At 35.7% G+C, this 19998-nt stretch overlaps 1 long non-coding RNA gene across 1 annotated transcript; it reads right to left on the bottom strand.

The window, feature by feature from the left end:
• Positions 1 to 430: 430 nt before the first annotated feature.
• Positions 431 to 2849, bottom strand: LOC309493415. The gene is made up of 3 exons (XR_014203911.1): positions 2344 to 2849; positions 1919 to 1992; positions 431 to 1828 (listed from the first exon to the last, which is right to left on the bottom strand). It is a non-coding gene; the product is annotated as an uncharacterized lncRNA (long non-coding RNA).
• Positions 2850 to 19998: the final 17149 nt, after the last annotated feature.

The following is a 19998-nucleotide window of genomic DNA, read 5'->3' as shown; positions in this document are numbered from 1 at the left end:
ACAGCCCGCAATGTCACACTTACCCCGTAACTACATGAAACAAGAGGGTAAGAAGCACCACTTTAATTTACAGCCCGCAATGTCACACTTACCCTGTAACTACATGAAACAAGAGGGTAAGAAGCACCATTTTAATTTACAGCCCTCAATGTCACAAGAGGGTAAGAAGCACCACTTTAATTTACAGCCCGCAATGTCACACTTACCCTGTAACTACATGGAACAAGAGTATATTTTCCTAGCATTTAAAAAAATAAAAAGTTGCAATAGTTTTACTTGCCTTGAAACTTAATCAGTGCACCTTTGCAATAATAACAAATTAGCCTACTTTATAAATGCACTGATATGTACCCCGCAATTTAAAAAAAGCCTGTATGTATTTTTATACACTATTATTACAAAAAGGTGCAGTGTATGTAGCCTACACTGTAAAAATAAAAGGTGCCTGGAGGAACCTTTTGGGGTTCTTCACTTTGCCACACCGGCGGAACCGTCTGTAGATCCTCTAGGCACCCTTTAAAAAGGGGCGGTTCTCTGAGGAACCACAAAGGTTTCCTGAGGAACTCTTATATAAGGCACTGTGTGGAACCATTGTGGGTGCCTCCAGGAACCAAATTTCAATTTTATTTTATTTGTATTAAATTCATTTCATGTTGTTACTATGGTTACCACCATTAACTTCTATTATAATAAACAAACTGAACCAAATACAAAATAAGAATTGTTTATTACATATTTAGATCCATTTTAATACACTTCCATGCACTTGAAAAAAAAAGCTAGTAATAGATTAATATCAATGAATACACACAAAAAAAATATAATAGTATAATACATAAGTAACATGAATAATCAACCATGTGTATACAATAGGCTACACAAGAAAAGACATCTCAACAAAATGCATGGAAAAAACATGTTCCAAGTAATAAATCAATGTAAAAAATGCAAATTTTGACTAATTAAAAATGTCCATCTTCACTTAATTTTAAAACATGTGTTTCAGTTCACTTAAGTCTGACGCCACTGTTTCCAAGTCCAAAAGCTCTATCAGATGCCAAAAACAAACAACAAACAGTGCTAATATACACGCATTGTGCTGTAATATTCCTGAAAATTATGATCCTAACCTTTCTCTCTATTCCGAAATCTCAGATGGTAAGTTATCCATAAAATGTTGAATCATAAAATGTTGAAGTCTGGGATGCCGTGAGACTGGAGACTGTAATGTACACTATGGCTTTTGAAAAGCTTAAATGTGTGACTTGAATCAACAGTTCCCATAAATGGTTGTTGAGTATTCTCAATATCTAGAAACAAGATAGAGGAAGTAGAAGTAGAGGCTTCGACCCGGAAACCGTATTCCTTATGTCACAACAAGCAGAAAACATTTTCCATTTTTCCAGAGTTAAGGTAGAGTAAAATGATCTGTTGTTCTGTGAATGTTCACTGGTGAATTCAGTCATTTCAATAAGAATCCACACGATCAGCAATTTTGTGTGGTGCTTCATACATTACATCGCTACACTGCTGACAATGGTCAATGGACCTTTTTGCCTGTGTAATTTCACGAAATTCACAAATGTGATGCACCTTTACTCACTGCAACATAAAATGCAATCAATTATAAAATCTTCACAAGGGACACGTGAGGTACTTAACGAGTTAGAAAAGTGAAAAGGTGCATCAGCTTCATTTTCTGTTTGTTTTTCCTCTTTTCTGGTGGATGGTCCAGGCACTTCAGTGATTTTCAGGTCTACAGGAGGATTTTTATTCTTGATCAAACTTGAAATCAATTCTTGATTTTTATTTCAGCTTACCGAGATCCCTGCAAAGTACAAAATTAACTGTTAGTAAGGTTATTAAAGTGATAGTTGTGAAATTTAAATAATTTCCTCAGCCTTGTGACGTTCCAAACCTGTTTGACTTTCTGTCTGTGGAACCCGAAACCAGATCTCAGGCATTATGCAACCCGTCACCATTTCATTATCACTGCATGAAACACAAGCATAAAAAATTGTGTAATTCATTCACACCATTCTTATGTACACTTGTCTAGTTCAATTCAATGCAACAATTTATGTAAAAATGGTTAAGCTCCAAAAATGTCCCAGAAAAGATCCTAAAAATAATCAATGAGTTCACAACTCATGTGTTATGGGTTGTGTTGTAAGTCTTATGAAGCCATATAATAGCTTTTTCCCTTTTTTTTTGTCGAAAAAGACTAAACTTGAAGTTATAATTCAGTATAACTGATTAAAAAAGTACACAGTCAAACAATACAATTTCACGCAGAGAAAGTTCACAGTAATAAAGTACGTGCATGTGGTGTAGGTAACTTACTGTAATTCAATGTTGCCTCTGAAATGTTCAGATTATTTTAGAAATGTACTGGTTGTTCTGGGGAAACAAAAGAACAAAGCTGATTATTCACAACATAATATTTATTGACCAGTAAATGGCTTTAAAATGGTATTTGAGAGAATGAGGGCACCTGTAGTAAGTAAAGTTAGGCTAAACAAAAACAGACCAAACTATATTAACCTGCTTTTGTTATTCATAACAAACGCCAATGACGACAGGAATCAGTTAAATTAGTTAGGCTATTATCAGCAATTTGAAGACACAGTTTTACAGAATATGTTGAATTGAATGACTAAATCAATCTAAGACAATAAGTCAATAATTTCCATTTGTTCATTAACTTACGTTAGATCAACGTAGTTAGCATCGCGGCTAAAACCTTCATACCAGATACTATGCAATAAACGAGTGGTAAACACTGTAACGTAGTAATGTATAATAAATTTAGTTTATATATATATATGTGTGTTTGAATATAGTGAGTAGACTCTGTATTTATATTTATTTGGCGAGTTTACAAACCTTGTAACGGAGAGCCGATCAAATGGCGGAAGCTTTGATGAGAGGACGGAGCCGTTACCCGATGACGTGGATCAGCTGAGCTTTGTTGCGCGCGAGCAGCGCGAGGATCACTGAAGCGATGACAGCAGAGGAATAGCAGCAGTTTCGTGACAGAATAAAACGTTTCTCCTCCTGGTTCTTCTTCTTCAAATAATAATTTATGAAGAAGTAGGTAAAAATTATTATTTTATTACTATTATTTATTCAATAATAATTAATTAATTCTTAGTATTAATATTATTATAATTTAGTGTTGTTGTTTAAGGTTTAAATTAATCAATAAAATAGGCCTATAGATACTAAATAAATGTAAGCTACCCAGGTGAAAAAATGTATTAGGCTACTGTTAAATGTATTAAAAATGCATTAAAGTATATTTGTATTGTAGGCCTACTAAAAACACACTCAAGTACATTTTTAATTGTACGTCTTTTTCACCTGGGTATGTATACTGAATCAAACTTAAGTAGCCTATAATAATAATAATAGGATAATAATAATCTCATTCTGGCCTCACTGAACCATTGGGTTCCTCCAGATGCTGGCTTTAACATAAGAGATCTTCCAGGAACCACTTAAATGTAAAAAGATCTTCCAATAACCCTTTTATCGCATTCAAGTTCCTCTATTTTCCCCCAAAGCACTTCGAGGTCTCATGGTAATGAAAAGGTGACTCCAGAACCTCTGAACTAAATACAAAGTGCTTAAAGGATCCCATAAGTTCCAGCAAGAACCTAAAAGATTGTCAATGCTCCTCCAGTAACCAGGCGCGGAGTTTGCGGGGGGGGCAGGGGGAGCATTGCCCCCCCTGGTGAAACGGGTAATTGCATTTTTTTCATCAAAATTTTTTTTTTGCATTGTTTAAAAAAAAAGATATATTATAAATATTTTAAATAACACAAAACAACTAAATGGTGGTAGGTAATACATCTGATTTCATATAGGCCTACTGCTTTAGTAAAAAAAAAAAAAAAAAAAATTCGGGGCTCTGGGTCATGTGACTTCACATCGAAAGCGACATCACGGCCAAGCTCTCACCCCATGCTCTCACCTGAGACCATTTTCGACGCATATGCAGGACGCAAAAAACGAAAATTACTGTTGCACTAGTCTGGACAATGTCTAGGTCTGTAAGTTTTATTTCTCTGCCAAATAACTGCTTAAGCTGGAAGCTTGTTTCCGCCACAAAATAAAACATTTTAAAAGATAATTGCGACTTTTTATCTCACAATTGCGACATCTCGCAATTCTGACTTTATTTCTCAGAAACAAAGAATTGCGTGAAATAAAGTAGCAATTGCGTGTTATAAAGTCAGAATTCGGACTTTTTTTCTCGCAATTGCGACTTTATATCACGCAATTCTGACTTTATAACACGCAATTGCGACTTTATTTCACGCAATTCTGACTTTATATCTCTGAGAAATAAAGTCAGAATTGCGAGATGTGATGTCGCAATTGTGAGATAAAAAGTCCAATTCTAAGGGAAAAAAATACGGACTTTTTTTTTTTTTTTTTTTTTTCTCAGAATAGTTTATAGCCTATCTCACAATTCTGACTTTATAACACGCAATTGCGACTTTATATCACGCAATTCTGACTTTATATATCCCAATTGAGACTTTATATCACGCAATTCTGACTTTATATCTCCCATTTTGCGATTTTATAGGGGTCGCAATTATTATTATTTATTTATTATTCAGTGGCGGAAACAAGCTTCTATAGGTCCCAGCTGCTACAATGAAATTTTTATTTTTTTTTTGCCCCCCCTGGCTCGAATGTCAAACTCCGCCTATGCCAGTAACCCTACTATAGGAGAAAGAGCTTTGAGGCACCTAAATTACATTTTGAAGTTCCTTGAGTATCCGACAGGATATTTGAGGCTCCTTTAGTTTTTACAGTGTACTCGCTAAATTGCTCCCAAAAGTAAGATTCTAAAATACTTAAATAATCTAAATAATTAGCCTAAATAATTTGTTATTTTCCTGGTTGTACCCCTTTATTCACAAAACTTTACATATAATTCCCCTATACTTACACGTACATACTTTATAGGTACACTGTAATTACCGAAAGTTACACTATAATTTCGTTTTAATTACGCAGTATTCTCCTGGTTGTTACACCTTTATTCCCAAGACTTAACATATTGTTCCCCTATACTTACACGTAAGTACTTTATAGGTACACTTTAATTACCGAAAGTTATACTGTACTTTCATTTTAATTACGCAGTACTTTCCGGGCTGTAATCTAAAGCGTTACCAAATTAAGCAACTCAGACGCAAAGGTAACTGTTGAATACTAGGAAATTAATAGAGGAAATTAAATGAATTGAATCTTTTGACAAATAAAATAATATGAATAAACCCAAATAAAACAGCAATAATAAACAATAATTCAGTTCACAATTGACACCTCAGTTCAATTTAGAATTTTAGATTTCAAAATCTGTATATAAGATTCAAAACCAGATTTCATAGTTCAAAATCAGTGTCCAGATAAAAAAATAAAAAATAAAAAAAAAGAATCAGATTCAATGTCCAGATGTCACTGAATTTTAGTTTTGTTTCAGTTCAATAGGAAAAATCCAACAAGTGATCCAGGGAAATCCAGATTATTTTTATTTTTTTTCACAGTTCAAGGTTGAGTATGTTTTGTCCTACCAGTTCAGCTAAATGATTGTTCTTTTTATATCCAGGTACGTTCAAGTAGATGATTGGCTTGCCATGTCCAAACCACAGACAGAGCATCCACGGCAGGGACAGATCGGGATTCAATAGGCAATGACTCAGATGAAATAAGAAATAAAAGAAAAACAAGAATAAAAAAAAAATAAAAAAAAAATAACAGCCTTGCAGAAACAAAGTAAAAAATAATCATTATTCAGCTGTTCAGTAAACGGTTTAAATTAGATAAATTGTCTGTTTAATCACTCAATTTCCTATGCACTTAACATACATGATACTCAACCGCGTTCACTTTTAGTACATTGAAACCTATGCACACATCCAGCAAAGCTAGCGTCACATGTAACACATTTCTTCATAAATAAAATAACTACTTCAACAAATATACATATTCTGAACAATTTAACATTATTTAGGCCTACAGATTTCATGAAAATATAGGTAAGATTAGATTATTGCATTTCTGTCACATTACATTTCAAATGATAACTCTCCATATTTCAGAACCACTTTATAAATATAAATATATGTATATATATATATAAAATAGCGAGTATGGTACTCACCAAGGAAAAGGTAAGTGAAAGAGGCAAATAAAATAATGTTTCCTTTGGTTTGACCCGTTCGTCTCGATCTCTCTTTCCGTCGGCTTCGATTACCCTTAAAACGTGACTTCTGAGGATATTTTTCACTAAAATAATCTATTTTTAGATTATTTAAATTATCTTTGAAGAGCTATGAACACGAATGAACATGAATGCACTGTCTCGCGTCAATCTATGTCATTTTTCTTCTTCACACTCTCTGGGTGCTTCTCAATATCCCTCCTCGTTTCCTCGCTCCTCCATCCTCCATCCTATAACCCGGAAACTGATCGTGCTCAGCCATCTTGAAGGACATCTCAATTCTCTAATTGCACCGCGAGGAGGCAAGGATCGAGGAGTGATGAGGCTTCCTGAGGAGTCATAAGTGTAAGAAAAAATTATGTGGACGTCGAAGATCTCAAAAATGAAATTTATTATAGCATAGCAGTAACAAAGTACAGACAGCACTTCAGATTCAGCGGAGTCAAAAAGAACGCAGAATATTCTCTGCTCAAACATGTTATACTGTATTACATTCGTCTCCCCACTCAGCATGTAAATGAAGCTCTGTCTTAGTAAATGTAAATTGAGATGAAATGTCAATGAAAGTGATAGCCTCTGTTCCCACATCTTTGATATTCTTTCAAATAAGAACGGCCAAATGTTAAGGTGATATTGTTTGAAATCCCTGTATTCAGGATGGTTCTTGATTGCCCGCTGCCACTCCCAAGTGATAACATATCACTCCAATGATACTATTTACGGCTAGAGCTGGGGTCTTTTCACCAAGTTCCTGTGGAGCCTGCCTCTCAGGTAATACAAGCAGCCATTTCTGTTTTGCCATTTTATGCCCCTGCTAGTTATTGTGCTTTGCAGACAGAGGACAATGCCAAAAAATGCCAGCTGACATCTGACGAGGGACAGAAGCTTACAAGGCCAGTGCTATCACTACTGAGACAGTGGGATCGTCTTATGGAGCAGGAGGGAGTGTTATACCGTCACATACTACATCCTGATGAGGGTGAGGAAGTGCTACAGTTGATCCTCCATATGTCATTGAAGGTAGAAGTTCTCACTCAGTTGCACCAGGGGCATGGACATATGAGGGTGGAACAAATCCTGGAGCTGGTCCGCCAGCGGTGTTACTGGCCTGGCATGTCGTTAAGTCAAGTCACCTTCATTTATATAGCGCTTTTAACAATATAGATTGTTTCAAAGCAGCTTTACAGTGATAATAGGAAATAACAGTAACAGAGATTGTTTTGGCTTTACAACAGCTCTAGAATAAAGTTATTGTCCAGCTAAAGTTAGTTTTGATTGATTGATTCACTTCCGTTGCAAAGATCATTAGTTATTAACCCTCTGAGGTCGAGAAACGCGCCGACGCGTTTTGCTGGATTTTTTTCACATAGCAGCAACATAAACTTAAATTACTCCGTCATTTATGGTTATACAGAAAAAAGAAATATAAAAAAAGAATCTGTGATATTTCTACTTTTGTATGTGTCCACTTACAATCAAATCAAAACATTGTGCTTTTGTAAAATAGAGAAAATAAACAGGGTGTGCGTTCTGCCTCTCCGTCGCGGTGAACTTTTTTTTCTTGAGCACGTCTATAAACTGAAACAAAACTCAGCGAATACTTCTCACACATTTATGAGCCATATACCTTTATACACATTTAAGTGTGTACTTTTAAATGATCGGATTCAAACTGAAAACAAATATTCTCTGTTGAAGTAATTTGTATAAAACCAACAGGATGTCCAGTATCTCAAACGCTTGCTAATTACTTTTTAATTCGACACGCCCACTCGCGCAAAAGAGATTCACATGCAAATCTCCACATGGAACGCGAACGCCCTCGTTACCTCAAACACAAAACACCAAAACACTTCACAAGTCTCTGCTTTTCGTCGAGTTTGGAAGACACGTCTGAACTTATATTGGATTTACCTCAGAAGAAGAACAACGCGATTTGAAGACAAGAAAGATGTAAGGTAAGAAATTCTTACTTATTAGTTTATGGTAGCCTATTGTTGCATAAACTTCACATTGCAGTTGAACTGTTGCTAGATATATGGTGAATATTATACTATTTATACCATGGGCTGTTTAAATACTCGATTCTGATTGGCTGGAAGGTGTGCAGTAAAACCCTTTAATGCACAGGTAGTTCCAGTCAGTTTGATTACAGTTACAGTTCGAAATGAATCCGCTACTATAAACATTGGTAACCATAGTAACACAGTTACACTTGCAAGCAGAGTGAGAGACTCATATGAAAACGTTTATTTAGGTAGGCTAAATGGATGATTTTTGCATATCGTTTAATTTGTATGGTGAATATGGCAATTTTGAGAAATGGGCCCAGGCACAAGACGAAAAAGAAGACTTGTTGAATGACAAAAAGCGGCACAAAGAATTAACAATAAATAAATGACATGATTAGTTCAAATAAAGATTGCTTTGTCACTGTCAGTGTTGCCTGTCATTCATAAATAATTTTAATAAATCCATTAAAGAATCATTAAGTTAGCTATATGCTTAAGCAACGAGGGGACTGTAGCTGCTAGACTTTAAAGAGACGCACACAGGTAACGTTAACTCGCGCACGCATCTCTCTCTCTCTCTCTCTGTTCCTTCTCTTTCAGTTCTCTGTCTCTCTCTTTTAATAATGAATTTAAATCAATGTGATGATTCATTCAAATAAAAGCAATCCGATGGCTCTACTTTATTTAAAGTGGACGGAGTGCTAGAACTAACGAGCCGTAACTTAAGAAAATAACCGTCATTTTTACACGTCTGTTAAAAAATTACACTGTGAACATCAGTTACAGCTTTAACTTGTTTTTAACTTGGCAAATAACCAAGGTATAAGCGGGATAATCCACAGCTAGCCATGCATTAAAGAATTTTAATGCACTTCGTAGAGGCAACCACCCTCCGCTTCGCGTCGGGCGGTTCTTCGCCTCTACGTCTTGCATTAAAATCCTTTAATGCATGGCTAGCTGTGGATTATCCCTTACTTAGACCCGTGTTTCCTGTTAAATACTGTTTGTGGATATCTGCTCAAACATAGATGTGTATAACCATAATGTTTAATATTTTGGAGCGCGATGGCGTTTGAATGTATCATATTTTGGAGCGCGCTGTGGGTTTGAGTATCATATTTTGGAGCGCGCTGTGCGTTTGAATGTATCATATTTTGGAGCGCGCTGTGGGTTTGAGTATCATATTTTGGAGCGCGCTGTGGGTTTGAATGTATCATATTTTGGAGCGCGATTGCGTTTGAAAGGAAAAATGCACCAAACATTAGGCTTTATGTTTTTACTATTATCTCATTTCATATCATCATAACGAATGGAAACATTTGAAGTAACATATGATAATCAATATATTTTTCTCTAGCGTAGTTGTTCTTGAAATCTTTTGGAAGATTTAATTTGTTGTTATTATTATTTTATGCAGCACTGCATAGCCTATGCCTACAAGGCACAACAAACCTGGTGTTCATTATATATTGTTGGAAACGTGTGTGTGTGTGTGTGTGTATTCTGTGAATTTTAAAAAGAAATTTTAACCAGAAAAATCTAAAATCTATTCCCAAAATCGTGCAGCCCTATAGTTTCTCTTGATATCAGTATGTTCACAGTTTTTTCTTTTTTTTTTTCTTTCAGGGACCAGATGCAACTGAGTCCTGCTGACTTCAACATTCACATGAGTCTCTGTACATGAACATGGTAAAGTGAAAATCAAACACCTTGGAAATTAAAGGTATGTACAATGTTTTTAGGAATGGCACAAAGGTCTCTGTCTTTGGATCATTGTTTTCAATGTGCTCTTTTGTCATTTGTATTTTTGGATTGTGTTGTAAATAAATCCAAACAATCTAAAAGCCATTCTTTTTTAAATCTCCTCATTCTTTGTGCAAGGTTGCTCTGAATGACAGGGCCTGATCGCTCCTAATAGGGCAGTTAGGGGAGTGTCTTTGTCTTTCTCAGGTGTAAAAAGCTTACATATGCATGAGATACGCCTCTTCGCATATGGCTTTGTCACACAAAACACGTCTTAGAAATTTTAAATCAATATATTGTCTTATCTGAATGAGCAGTCAGGGTGATTTTCACATAGTTTTGGAGCAAATATTCTAGGCTATGTCATACAATTTTCAAAAGTCTTGTGAAGAAATAATCAGTATGGGTTTCATGGCCTTATTTCAGTGAGAATTTTTTTTTGTATTTTCACAAACCACGCATAAATGTCATTATCTCAAAACTACAAACTTTTACATACATGCTGCTGATATATTATTGTAGCAGAGTTTGTGCTGAATACAGTGTAATTAGACTTTAGCCATGAAAATATCACTAGTAACAGAAAAAAACACAAATGTCAGAGCATGTCAGAACACCTCCAGCGCCCAGAAAACAGCTCAGACCTCAGAGGGTTAAACACGTGATGCGCATGTGCATGCTGTCGGCGTTTTCGTGGGTTTGCGTTTTTGAGGTTTGCGCAGAGATAACCTTTTTTTTTATTTATTTTTTAAGGCTTGCACCTTAGAATCTATTTCAGGATTTGCGTTCTTGAGCCACCAGGCACTGTTTTGTGCAGATGAGCAGGCTGGAGCGCGTTGAGTGTTTTCTGTTAGAACGGTGTCGTGTTAGCGACCCCTAAGTTAATCTATAAGTATGCACGTTTTAATATATATGTGCGCAGGCGTGTAGTCTTTTACAAACCAACCCTCAACAAACTACTTGTCTGGCCTTAAAAAAAAATTCTACGCTTGCGCGTAGCTACGTGAACCAGAATTATCCCAACAATGTTTTATCTGTACAGAGGTAAAGGGAAGGGAAGTAGGCCTTCACAGACTAGTTGACACTTCAGGACTGCGTTGTCGTCTTCAGAGGTGAAACAGTGGTGCCAGGAGTGTGACCGATGCCAGGTTTCTAAGGACTCTCAGCCAGTGGTGCATACCTTTATGAACCACCTCCTTGCGTCTCATCCAAATGAAATACTGGCTACTGATTTTACCCTCCTTGAGCCGGCCCAAAATGGAATGGAGAATGTGCTCATCATGACTGACATTTTCTCGAAATTCACTCAAGCTGTTCCCACTCTTGACTAATGTGCTTCTACAGTGGCTCAAGTTTTCGTCACAGAGTGGTTCTATAAATTTGGGCTACCAAGCCAGCTGCACTCAGGTCAGGGACAGAGTTTTGAGAGCTCTTTGATCCAGCAATTGTGTGACCTATATGGTGTTTCCAAGTCAAGAACTACCCCGTATCATCCTGCAGACATTGGGCAGTGTAAACGGTTTAACCGAACTCTACATAATCTTTTACGGACTCTGCCTGTAACAAGGAAGAGGGATTGGACTGCTTGTCTGGACTTGGACTTGCCCCCACCAGTCCACGGGTAAGTCCCCTTATTATTTGATGTTTGGCCAAGATCCCAAGCTGCCTGTTGATTTCTTGCTGGGTAGGGTTGAGGACCCTGTAGCAGGTCATATACACGACTGGGTCATTGAGCATCAAGTTGAGCATCATGATATGACGCAGCGCCTGAAAATAGGTCTAATGACAAACTTAGTCCTGGTCACGTTGGAAGTTACCGAGCTGGGGACTATTTTCAGGCGCTGCGTCATATCATTACGCCTGCTGGACTCATGGTACGGCAGCAAAGTTTCTTGATTATTACGCAGGAGTGAGAGTATAGTTCCTAGCCATATCAGCCTAGAAATCACAACTTTTCATTTTCCGTCGGTCTTAGTACACAATGCAACTACAGAAGAGTCAAGTTTTAAATAGGAAAAATATCTAAACTCTTTGGTCATTTTTTTGAGAGAGATGCTAATGGTCCTGTCCGATTCAATGATCTTTGCTAAGCTATGCTAAAAGTGGTACCGCCAGACCTGGAGATCGGCTGAATGGATTTGAAAATTGTAACTCTGGGGGAGTTGTAAAATGAGCCTATTTCCAAAAAAAGTGGAGTATCCCTTTAAATACTATGGTAATGCCGTAAATGTGTCCTGCCTGTCGTGACATTACCTTCTCTTATAAAATAACCTTTTTATCATAGTAAAATATACATATCGTTCCCAACAAAAGTATTGTTTAGCGTAAAACATGTTGAAGATTAGCATGCAGGCTGTCGATTACTTAAATGATAAGGTGTTTCCTCACAAAAATCGGTTTATTCGGTGTAGTGAAGCCTCCTCTCCATTGACATCCATTCATAAAAAACGGCCTCTGCTCCCCTTTCCTGCGTACTAGCGTTAGCATTAGCCGTTACACTTTTTTGGCAAAAGGTTGCAGGCTTGTCTTCTACTGGCTTTGTCTTTACTGCTCTCGTTTTATTTATTCGCGCTTTACTCCAAACTCACTTCCCGGAGGATGGACTAACCTCCGACCTCATGTAACTGGTCTGTTGTCTGCGTTGTGTTTTGGGTGGTATGAGAAGAACAAGACAGCATTCGCAGTTTCACCGATCTTTTATTCCTGATATATAAAACAAATATAATCAGCCTCTTAGTGAGATTCGCCCTCGCTTTATCTCTCTCAGTGCATCACCAAAGCAAAGAGGAATAAATCACATAGAACAATAAAATGCATATAACAGAAAACATACCTGATATATAAAACAAATATAATCAGCCTCTTAGTGAGATTCGCCCTCGCTTTATCTCTATAAAACAAATGTGATGTAAACTCGTCACATGTGCTCTCATTTCACTTTTAGGCCCAGATGCAAAAATATACTTTAAATGGGATGAAATGACAAAAATAACCACACAGATAGATAAAATAATATTATACACATAAATTAGAGTGAAAATATAGGCATAAAAGCAACAATTAAAATTAGGATTAAAAAAGATTATCAGAGCCCAAAATAACCTCACCTCTCAGTGCATCACCAAAGCAAAGAGGAAGAGGAGGGGACAGAACAGGAAATTGTATTGACTCATGACATCACATCAATTAAAGGGAAAGGTACTCATTTCACTTAGGCAGTCATATCAGGTGCATGTAAACAAACAATTTTGTGAGAATTCTAATAAACTATACATACATTTAACAGTACACTTTCTGTACCTGTTACACTCATCCAATCAAAACTTTCTTTGGCCAATTTCTTTTTCCAGATTTACATTTGTAATATTTAAATTAACTGAAATCTGCATTATTTTATTATTGATACTAAACAGATATTAATAAAAATGAAATGCTTATAATTATTATTGTAGCCTACTTAATAATAATTAGTAGTGTAACCGCACTGGGTAGTACATTAACAATAGCTCAAATGATCTATAGGGAATTTTAATAATTAATCATGAATATGATTATTATATTACAGTTACATTAAATTATCGAAGTTGAAAACAGATCCGATTGTATATATGAATAATCAATTACAACGAATTATAATTCCTCATTCATGTATCAATAGTCTTATTTCAGATCGATTTATGTGAGATAACCCTAAATAGAAATTAACATAATTATCAAACAGTTGTTTGTCCAGCAAAACAGCCGTAAGATTAACTTATCAACTTCTCGATAAAGTTATCACTTCTTATAATTTCAGGAAGAATAGTTTCTGGCCATTGAAACAACTCTCCTGTCCTTATAAAATTTAGGTTACTGAAATCGTAACAAGATAAAGCATGTAGCTTAAGATCGAAACATCTCATTGACTTGGTTATATAAGCATTTAAAACAGAGACAATCAGGAATATATGGAATTTAATAGTTGAACTAATGAATACATAACTACGATTCACACAGAGTAAATATGCGCATAACAAAACAAACAGTAAAACAATATAAGACAAACGGATAACAGATGAGAGAGAGAGGATGAAAGAGTGAGTGAGGATGAGAATGAGAATCTGCGATCCGAGAGAGATCACGGAATGGCAAAAACTCACAGACAATGAATGTAACCTTTTGAGAGAGACAACAAGAAATCCCATCAATCAAATCAAAAATCAATACTCCGAAACTTCTTTTCGGAGCTGGGTGTGTCTCTCGTGTCTTCCGGGCGAGCGCGGTCGCGGGAAGATTTAAAGGTTCACCGAACGTGACGTTCCCAAAGAAATATCCCTCGTGGAGGGAGATGCGAATATGAAAATAAAACTTAGTAAAGTAAAGAAAAGAAAACGGAGATGAGAGAAATTCTCTCAGACGAAGCGCTCGTGCGTGTGTCCTTAAGGAAGAGGAGCGCGGTCGCGGGAATTTCAAAAGAGTCTTTTTCTTTGAGTTGAAGTTGCCGGCTACGTTCGCTTCTCTGAACATAGGGAGAGTCCGAAGACGAAAATAAAGAAAAGACTTAAAGAAAAAGAAAAGAGAAACGGAGAACGCTCCCTAAACGGTAGCCATGGATCTTCTCACTGACGAAGTAGGTTCGTAAAAGTGCTCACCAGAAACTTCTGTGTCAGTCTCTTATGGAGAGGATGGGCTCACGCCTAGTTTGCATATGTGGACCAATCACTTTCAGAGATTTCCGAGCTGGAAGATTCTCTTTGTCTTGTCAGGAGAACTCACTTGCATAGTTTATGATAGTGATAAAAATTCATCAGTTATACTCCAGCAAGATGGTACACATATAATAATACATTTTACTGTAAACTCCTGTATACGGCTGGTTTAGTCAGAACGAGACAGTTAAACAGATACCAAGAATGAATTAAAGCTGCAAGCAACGATGAAAGGGCCCTCGCACCCGTGCCATCGTCACTCGTTGGCTTTAGGAAGACAGAGCATGGTTGGGCAATGTGCATTTAAGGAGGTATACAGTATATAGTAGTTGCTAGCATGTTTAATATGTTTTTAGCATGCTTAGTACACAATAGGTATGTGGTTAGTACTGCATTACTGTGTTAACCAGTTCAGTTTCTGTTGGCAGTAGGTGGGGTTATATATCTGAATATTGCTTTGTAGATGTGTTCAGTGCAGGACTTTTATGAAGTATGTGAAGTTTGGGGCAGATTGGATATTGTATGTTTGAGTTACAACAACTTCCTTTAGCATTTCTAACATGCTTTAGAACTTAGCTATGTGTTGCTAGCATGTTTCTTGCATGTTACAGATGGTGGACAACCAGAATGAGACTTTTACCGCCGCCGTTCCCGCGGCGGCAAAATTGGGATGTGTATTTGCTGCCTTTTACCGCTGTGTGGCGCTGTAATCACAGACTTTGAAAAGTGTCAGTTTATTCTCTTTATGACGTAATCTGCCGCGGCAGTAATCTGAGCTGAGGTCACAGATAAATTCAAGATAAATATTGTGGTTAAACGAATTCAAATTCATTAAATTTAAACAAAGTAGACACACGTTAACATTGTGTGCCCAGTTTTTCTATAATTTAGAAAGGCTATGTCAATAGGTTACTTGTCATTTACTTCGTGTTATTTTAATGTGTTTGTAGATTTATTAACTGAAACATAGGCTAACAGTGAAATAAATTAAAATAATTTACCGTAAAATTAAAACATTTTCAGGACTTGCAGTTACTAACCGATGTTAGTCGGTTTAAGCATTCTTTGTTATATTCAGAATTAAATAGGCTTACATGTTGTTATGATTATCAATTGAATTCTTTAATAAATAATCAACCACAATGCCTATTACTGCCGCAGCAAAAATAAACCAGTCGAATTTCAAAGTCGTTCGCGAAATGACTAGGCTATACCGGGTGGCGCAAGTGACAGGGCAAAACAGCAGCAACTGCGGCATTTTAAAAGGTAAGTTTCCTATCTGTTTATTTAAAAAAAAAAAAAAAAAACTTTTTTCATTATTTGAACAAAAATGAGACTGATTGAATATGTAAAAATATAAACAAACAAAGCAGAGAATAAAACAAACTTTTAGGGAAAAAATATAGGCCTATTATGCTACAACAGAATTGGTTAACATTAAGGAAAGCAAAATATGTAAATATACATTTCAAACAAAATAAAACAAAACAAATTTGTGGCCGAGTGGTAGGCTATAACTTACGTTTCAATAATTCAGATGACAAGGGGTTCAAATCCCGAACAAACATGGGCTACTTTTTTATTATTAATGCAGAGAGATTTGATAGTTCTAAAATATTGCTACACTATATTGTTTTTTTTCTCCTATAGCCTATATTAAATATGTTATATTTATAAAATAAAATTACCATTCATTTCCATTTTACATTAGGGACAATTTTTATCCAACAGAATGGCTGAATTAACATCTATAATAATAATAATAATAATAAACAGCACAAGGTCTTGTAAAAACACTTTTTTTTTTTTGACACATAATTTCGAGACAGTAAATTGCCAATGTTAAAAAAATAAAAAGAATATAACAAACTTTTAAAACAGAGAAAATAGTAGACCTAGGCTATTCAGGCGATAGCTCTGTGGTCAATGCATTAACAATAGCCTCTCGGAGCTTCAAACGATCTGAGATCGAATCTCAGTGTAGCCGACAGTGTTTATGTTTTTCCGTTCTTGATGCTTAAATATGCATCTGTTTATTAAAGTCAATCATCTTGTTTAATTATCAATTGTACATTACAACATAAATTTGCTACATTCCAGTTGAGCCGCTGCAAAGACGACACATCTGATGAAGGAAGACCGTCAGCCGATCGCACCAGAAAATGAAGATGATGAAGCTCGTCTTTAATCTGCTAAATTATTTTTGTTGTGTGTGTGAATCATTCACGAGATTGAGATGACTGACAGTTATACCCGGCCATAGCAACGGAAGACATTTTTCAAAACAGATCGAACAAATCAGAAAAATACTTTCAATACAGTACTGCTTTCAATTAAAAAATAAACAATGTAAAAGAAAAAGAAAATTAATTAAGTTTGAAAACCCATCGCACATTTCAAGGTACGAATAAAGTGTCGGGACAGTTTATTTATTTAAACAGGGTTGCATCGATAGAGTTTATTCCCTTTGTGATGCAAAATAAGAAACACAGAATCTTATTCTTGCAACATTTAAAATTTCTATTGTCAAAGAAATTGCAGCTAAATAAAAAAATTAAAACGGTACAAAACGAAAAAAGTTCAAAGCAACATAAATTAAGAACCGGCGTTTTTCTTTGCCTCTCTCGCGCTGGATATTTTTTTAGTAAGTTTGGTCTCCCTCACTGCGCACGCGGGTCTTTCTCTAAATTAAGCATTTCAGCGTAAAAAAACACCATACAGCTGATAATACTGTATATGTGGCTGTGTGTCATCCACACAAATCACGAAAGAAAAAAACTGTAACAAATAGCCTTTGTTGCTTCAAAGATAAAGCATGCCTTGCTGAATTCACCTTACAATAAAACGAGGTGGGTCGCGAATTAAAGAGCTCTGTATCTGCTAAATTGAAATTGTGTGTGGAAAACCTTTAAATACAATCAATAAAACTACAATATTTATAATTTTATAAGATATAGGGCCTACATATGGACTTTTGGAGATTTTGAGATTAATCCTTAAAATAATTTTGCCTTTGCCTGCTAATCAGGCTGGCTCCGACACTCTCCATATGAAAGATGGAACATTAACACCTCTGTCCTGCACCCCCACGATAAAGCAACTATTGCCTTCTCCAAACCCCCCACAGGCTAGCTGAGTTTGCAAAACAAAACAAAGAGTTTGCCACTCGTCGTGGTGTGCCAAAACACTTAATTATAAACTTCAATATTTCATTCAAAACAATCTCAAAACGCTTTGTGACATTTTGAAAAGCCGTGGATGCATTACTGCCACTGGAACCATGAACGCAACAGAATACTGGTTCTGATTTTATTGTTTGTCGTTTAAACGTCATATATATATATATATATATATATATATATATATATATATATATATATATATATATATATATACACACACATAATTATAATTATATATACATAATTATATAGGCCTATATATAATTTTTTTTTAACAGAACTGCTTTTGAAATTACGATTGGAATTATTATAAGCTACAGAAGTAAAGTCATTGTATAATATTTGTTCCTTAGTGTAAAATGGAAATGCATGGTGATTTTATTTTGTAAATAGGCTATAAGCAAAAAACTATGTTTTAGAACTAGACAAATCTCTCTGCATCAACAATAGACTATAAAATGCATTAATAGGCTAATATACAAATATCAGTAGTCTAAGTTAGTTCGGGATTCGAACCCGTGTCATCTAAATGATCGTAACGTAAGTTCAACCACTCGGCCACGATTCACTCGTTGCGACATGGCCTAACGTTCCAGTGTGTGTTCGCTCACACGAGCGAGAAGCGCTCTTCATTCAAAAGAACGCGCCGCCGCGTTTGTCGAACACTAATTCAACATGCTAGAATAAAACCTGGCTTTAGAACAATGCATAGCGCCACTCGTCGTGGTGTGCCAAAAAATTTACAATAATTTAGTTTCATTTATTTCAGTGTTAATGTTTGAGTTAAAAAAAATTCTCTACAAATTATATTAACACAAAGTCGGCTATAAGAATCCTTTATAGGCTACGTAAAAAAGCAAAGGGCTTACAGTCTTAACATTTAGGCTACTTTGCTTAAATTCGATACATTTATTTTCAGTAGGGCCTAATAAATTTGTAGGGATGTAATTTCAGTATGCTTTACCAACGCTATGTATTCAATTAAAGTTCCAAGAGGTCTGGTCTCTATATTTCCTTCCCAGCTGACACTAATATGCAAGTGCACAGCAAATCACAACTTGTGCTTGCTGCTAACGCAAGTTATTTAAGGTGTCTCAACTGTACACAGTCTACCCTACAGTGTGAATTCGTTACAAGGTTTCATTTAATTAAATTAATGTGCAGCAATTTGTACAAATAGAGTCTATAGGCCTACTATACTGTTGTAGCCATTAAATAATCTCATTTAGTATCATATTTGTTAAAATATTATAATGTTATTTTTTTCCATCTATGTTGAATATGAAAAGTGAACAGCACAAGTAAGATAGGATGCATTATATCGAGAGATGGATATGGAGTGGGTCAGACATGATTTTGACCACTTCATTAAGTTTTGTTTAGTAGAAAACCTTTCTTTAAAGTGAATTTCGTTTTCTATAAATTGTATCTTAATTTTAATCAATTTTTCATCTACCAATTGCTGGATTTAATAAGTAAGAGAAGCAAATATAACAGACACTAATCATGGAGGCGCCCGCGCGGTCACTTGCATTGCACGTCAGCTGGAGCGCATCTCATCCTCCTAACTTAACGAAACTCAGCGTATGCCTCACACAGACTTGAGAAATACATCAAATACACAAAGCTTGAAATGTCTTCAAACGAAATAATTCAAAACGAAAAGAAAAAGGCTACTCTCTGATTATGTCTTTATGTGCATTTCTCTCTAGGTGCGTTCACTACAAAAATGGCGATCGTCAACTTCATCTTTGCAGTCGACACTGTCAGAAAACACTAGTTTATTGATAAAAATCAATGCACGCATCACCGGATTTACAAATACACATCTTGCTTGTTGCACGCACACATATTATGTCGAAAAAACGAAATATTATGTTGAAATAACATTATTATTAATAATACATCTTTTAGAATATTTGATTAAATGCTGATTGTTGCGCTTGTTCAATTGAATAAAATGAAAACTTTAATTGTGATAATTAAAATAATTGAAAATTAAATATTTAGTGGCCAAGTTTTGCTAATTTATTATAGGCTATTATATGCCTATTGCCTATATTAAGTAGGTCATATGTTGACCACAATGTTGACCATATGTTGTTCACAAGGCATATATTAAGTTATTT

The sequence above is a fragment of the Leuciscus leuciscus genome (assembly GCF_965113295.1).
Source record: "Leuciscus leuciscus genome assembly, chromosome: 2".
NCBI lineage: Eukaryota > Metazoa > Chordata > Actinopteri > Cypriniformes > Leuciscidae > Leuciscus > Leuciscus leuciscus.
The sequence above is the reverse complement of the archived record's forward strand: the minus strand, read 5'-3'. Positions and strand labels throughout refer to the sequence as shown.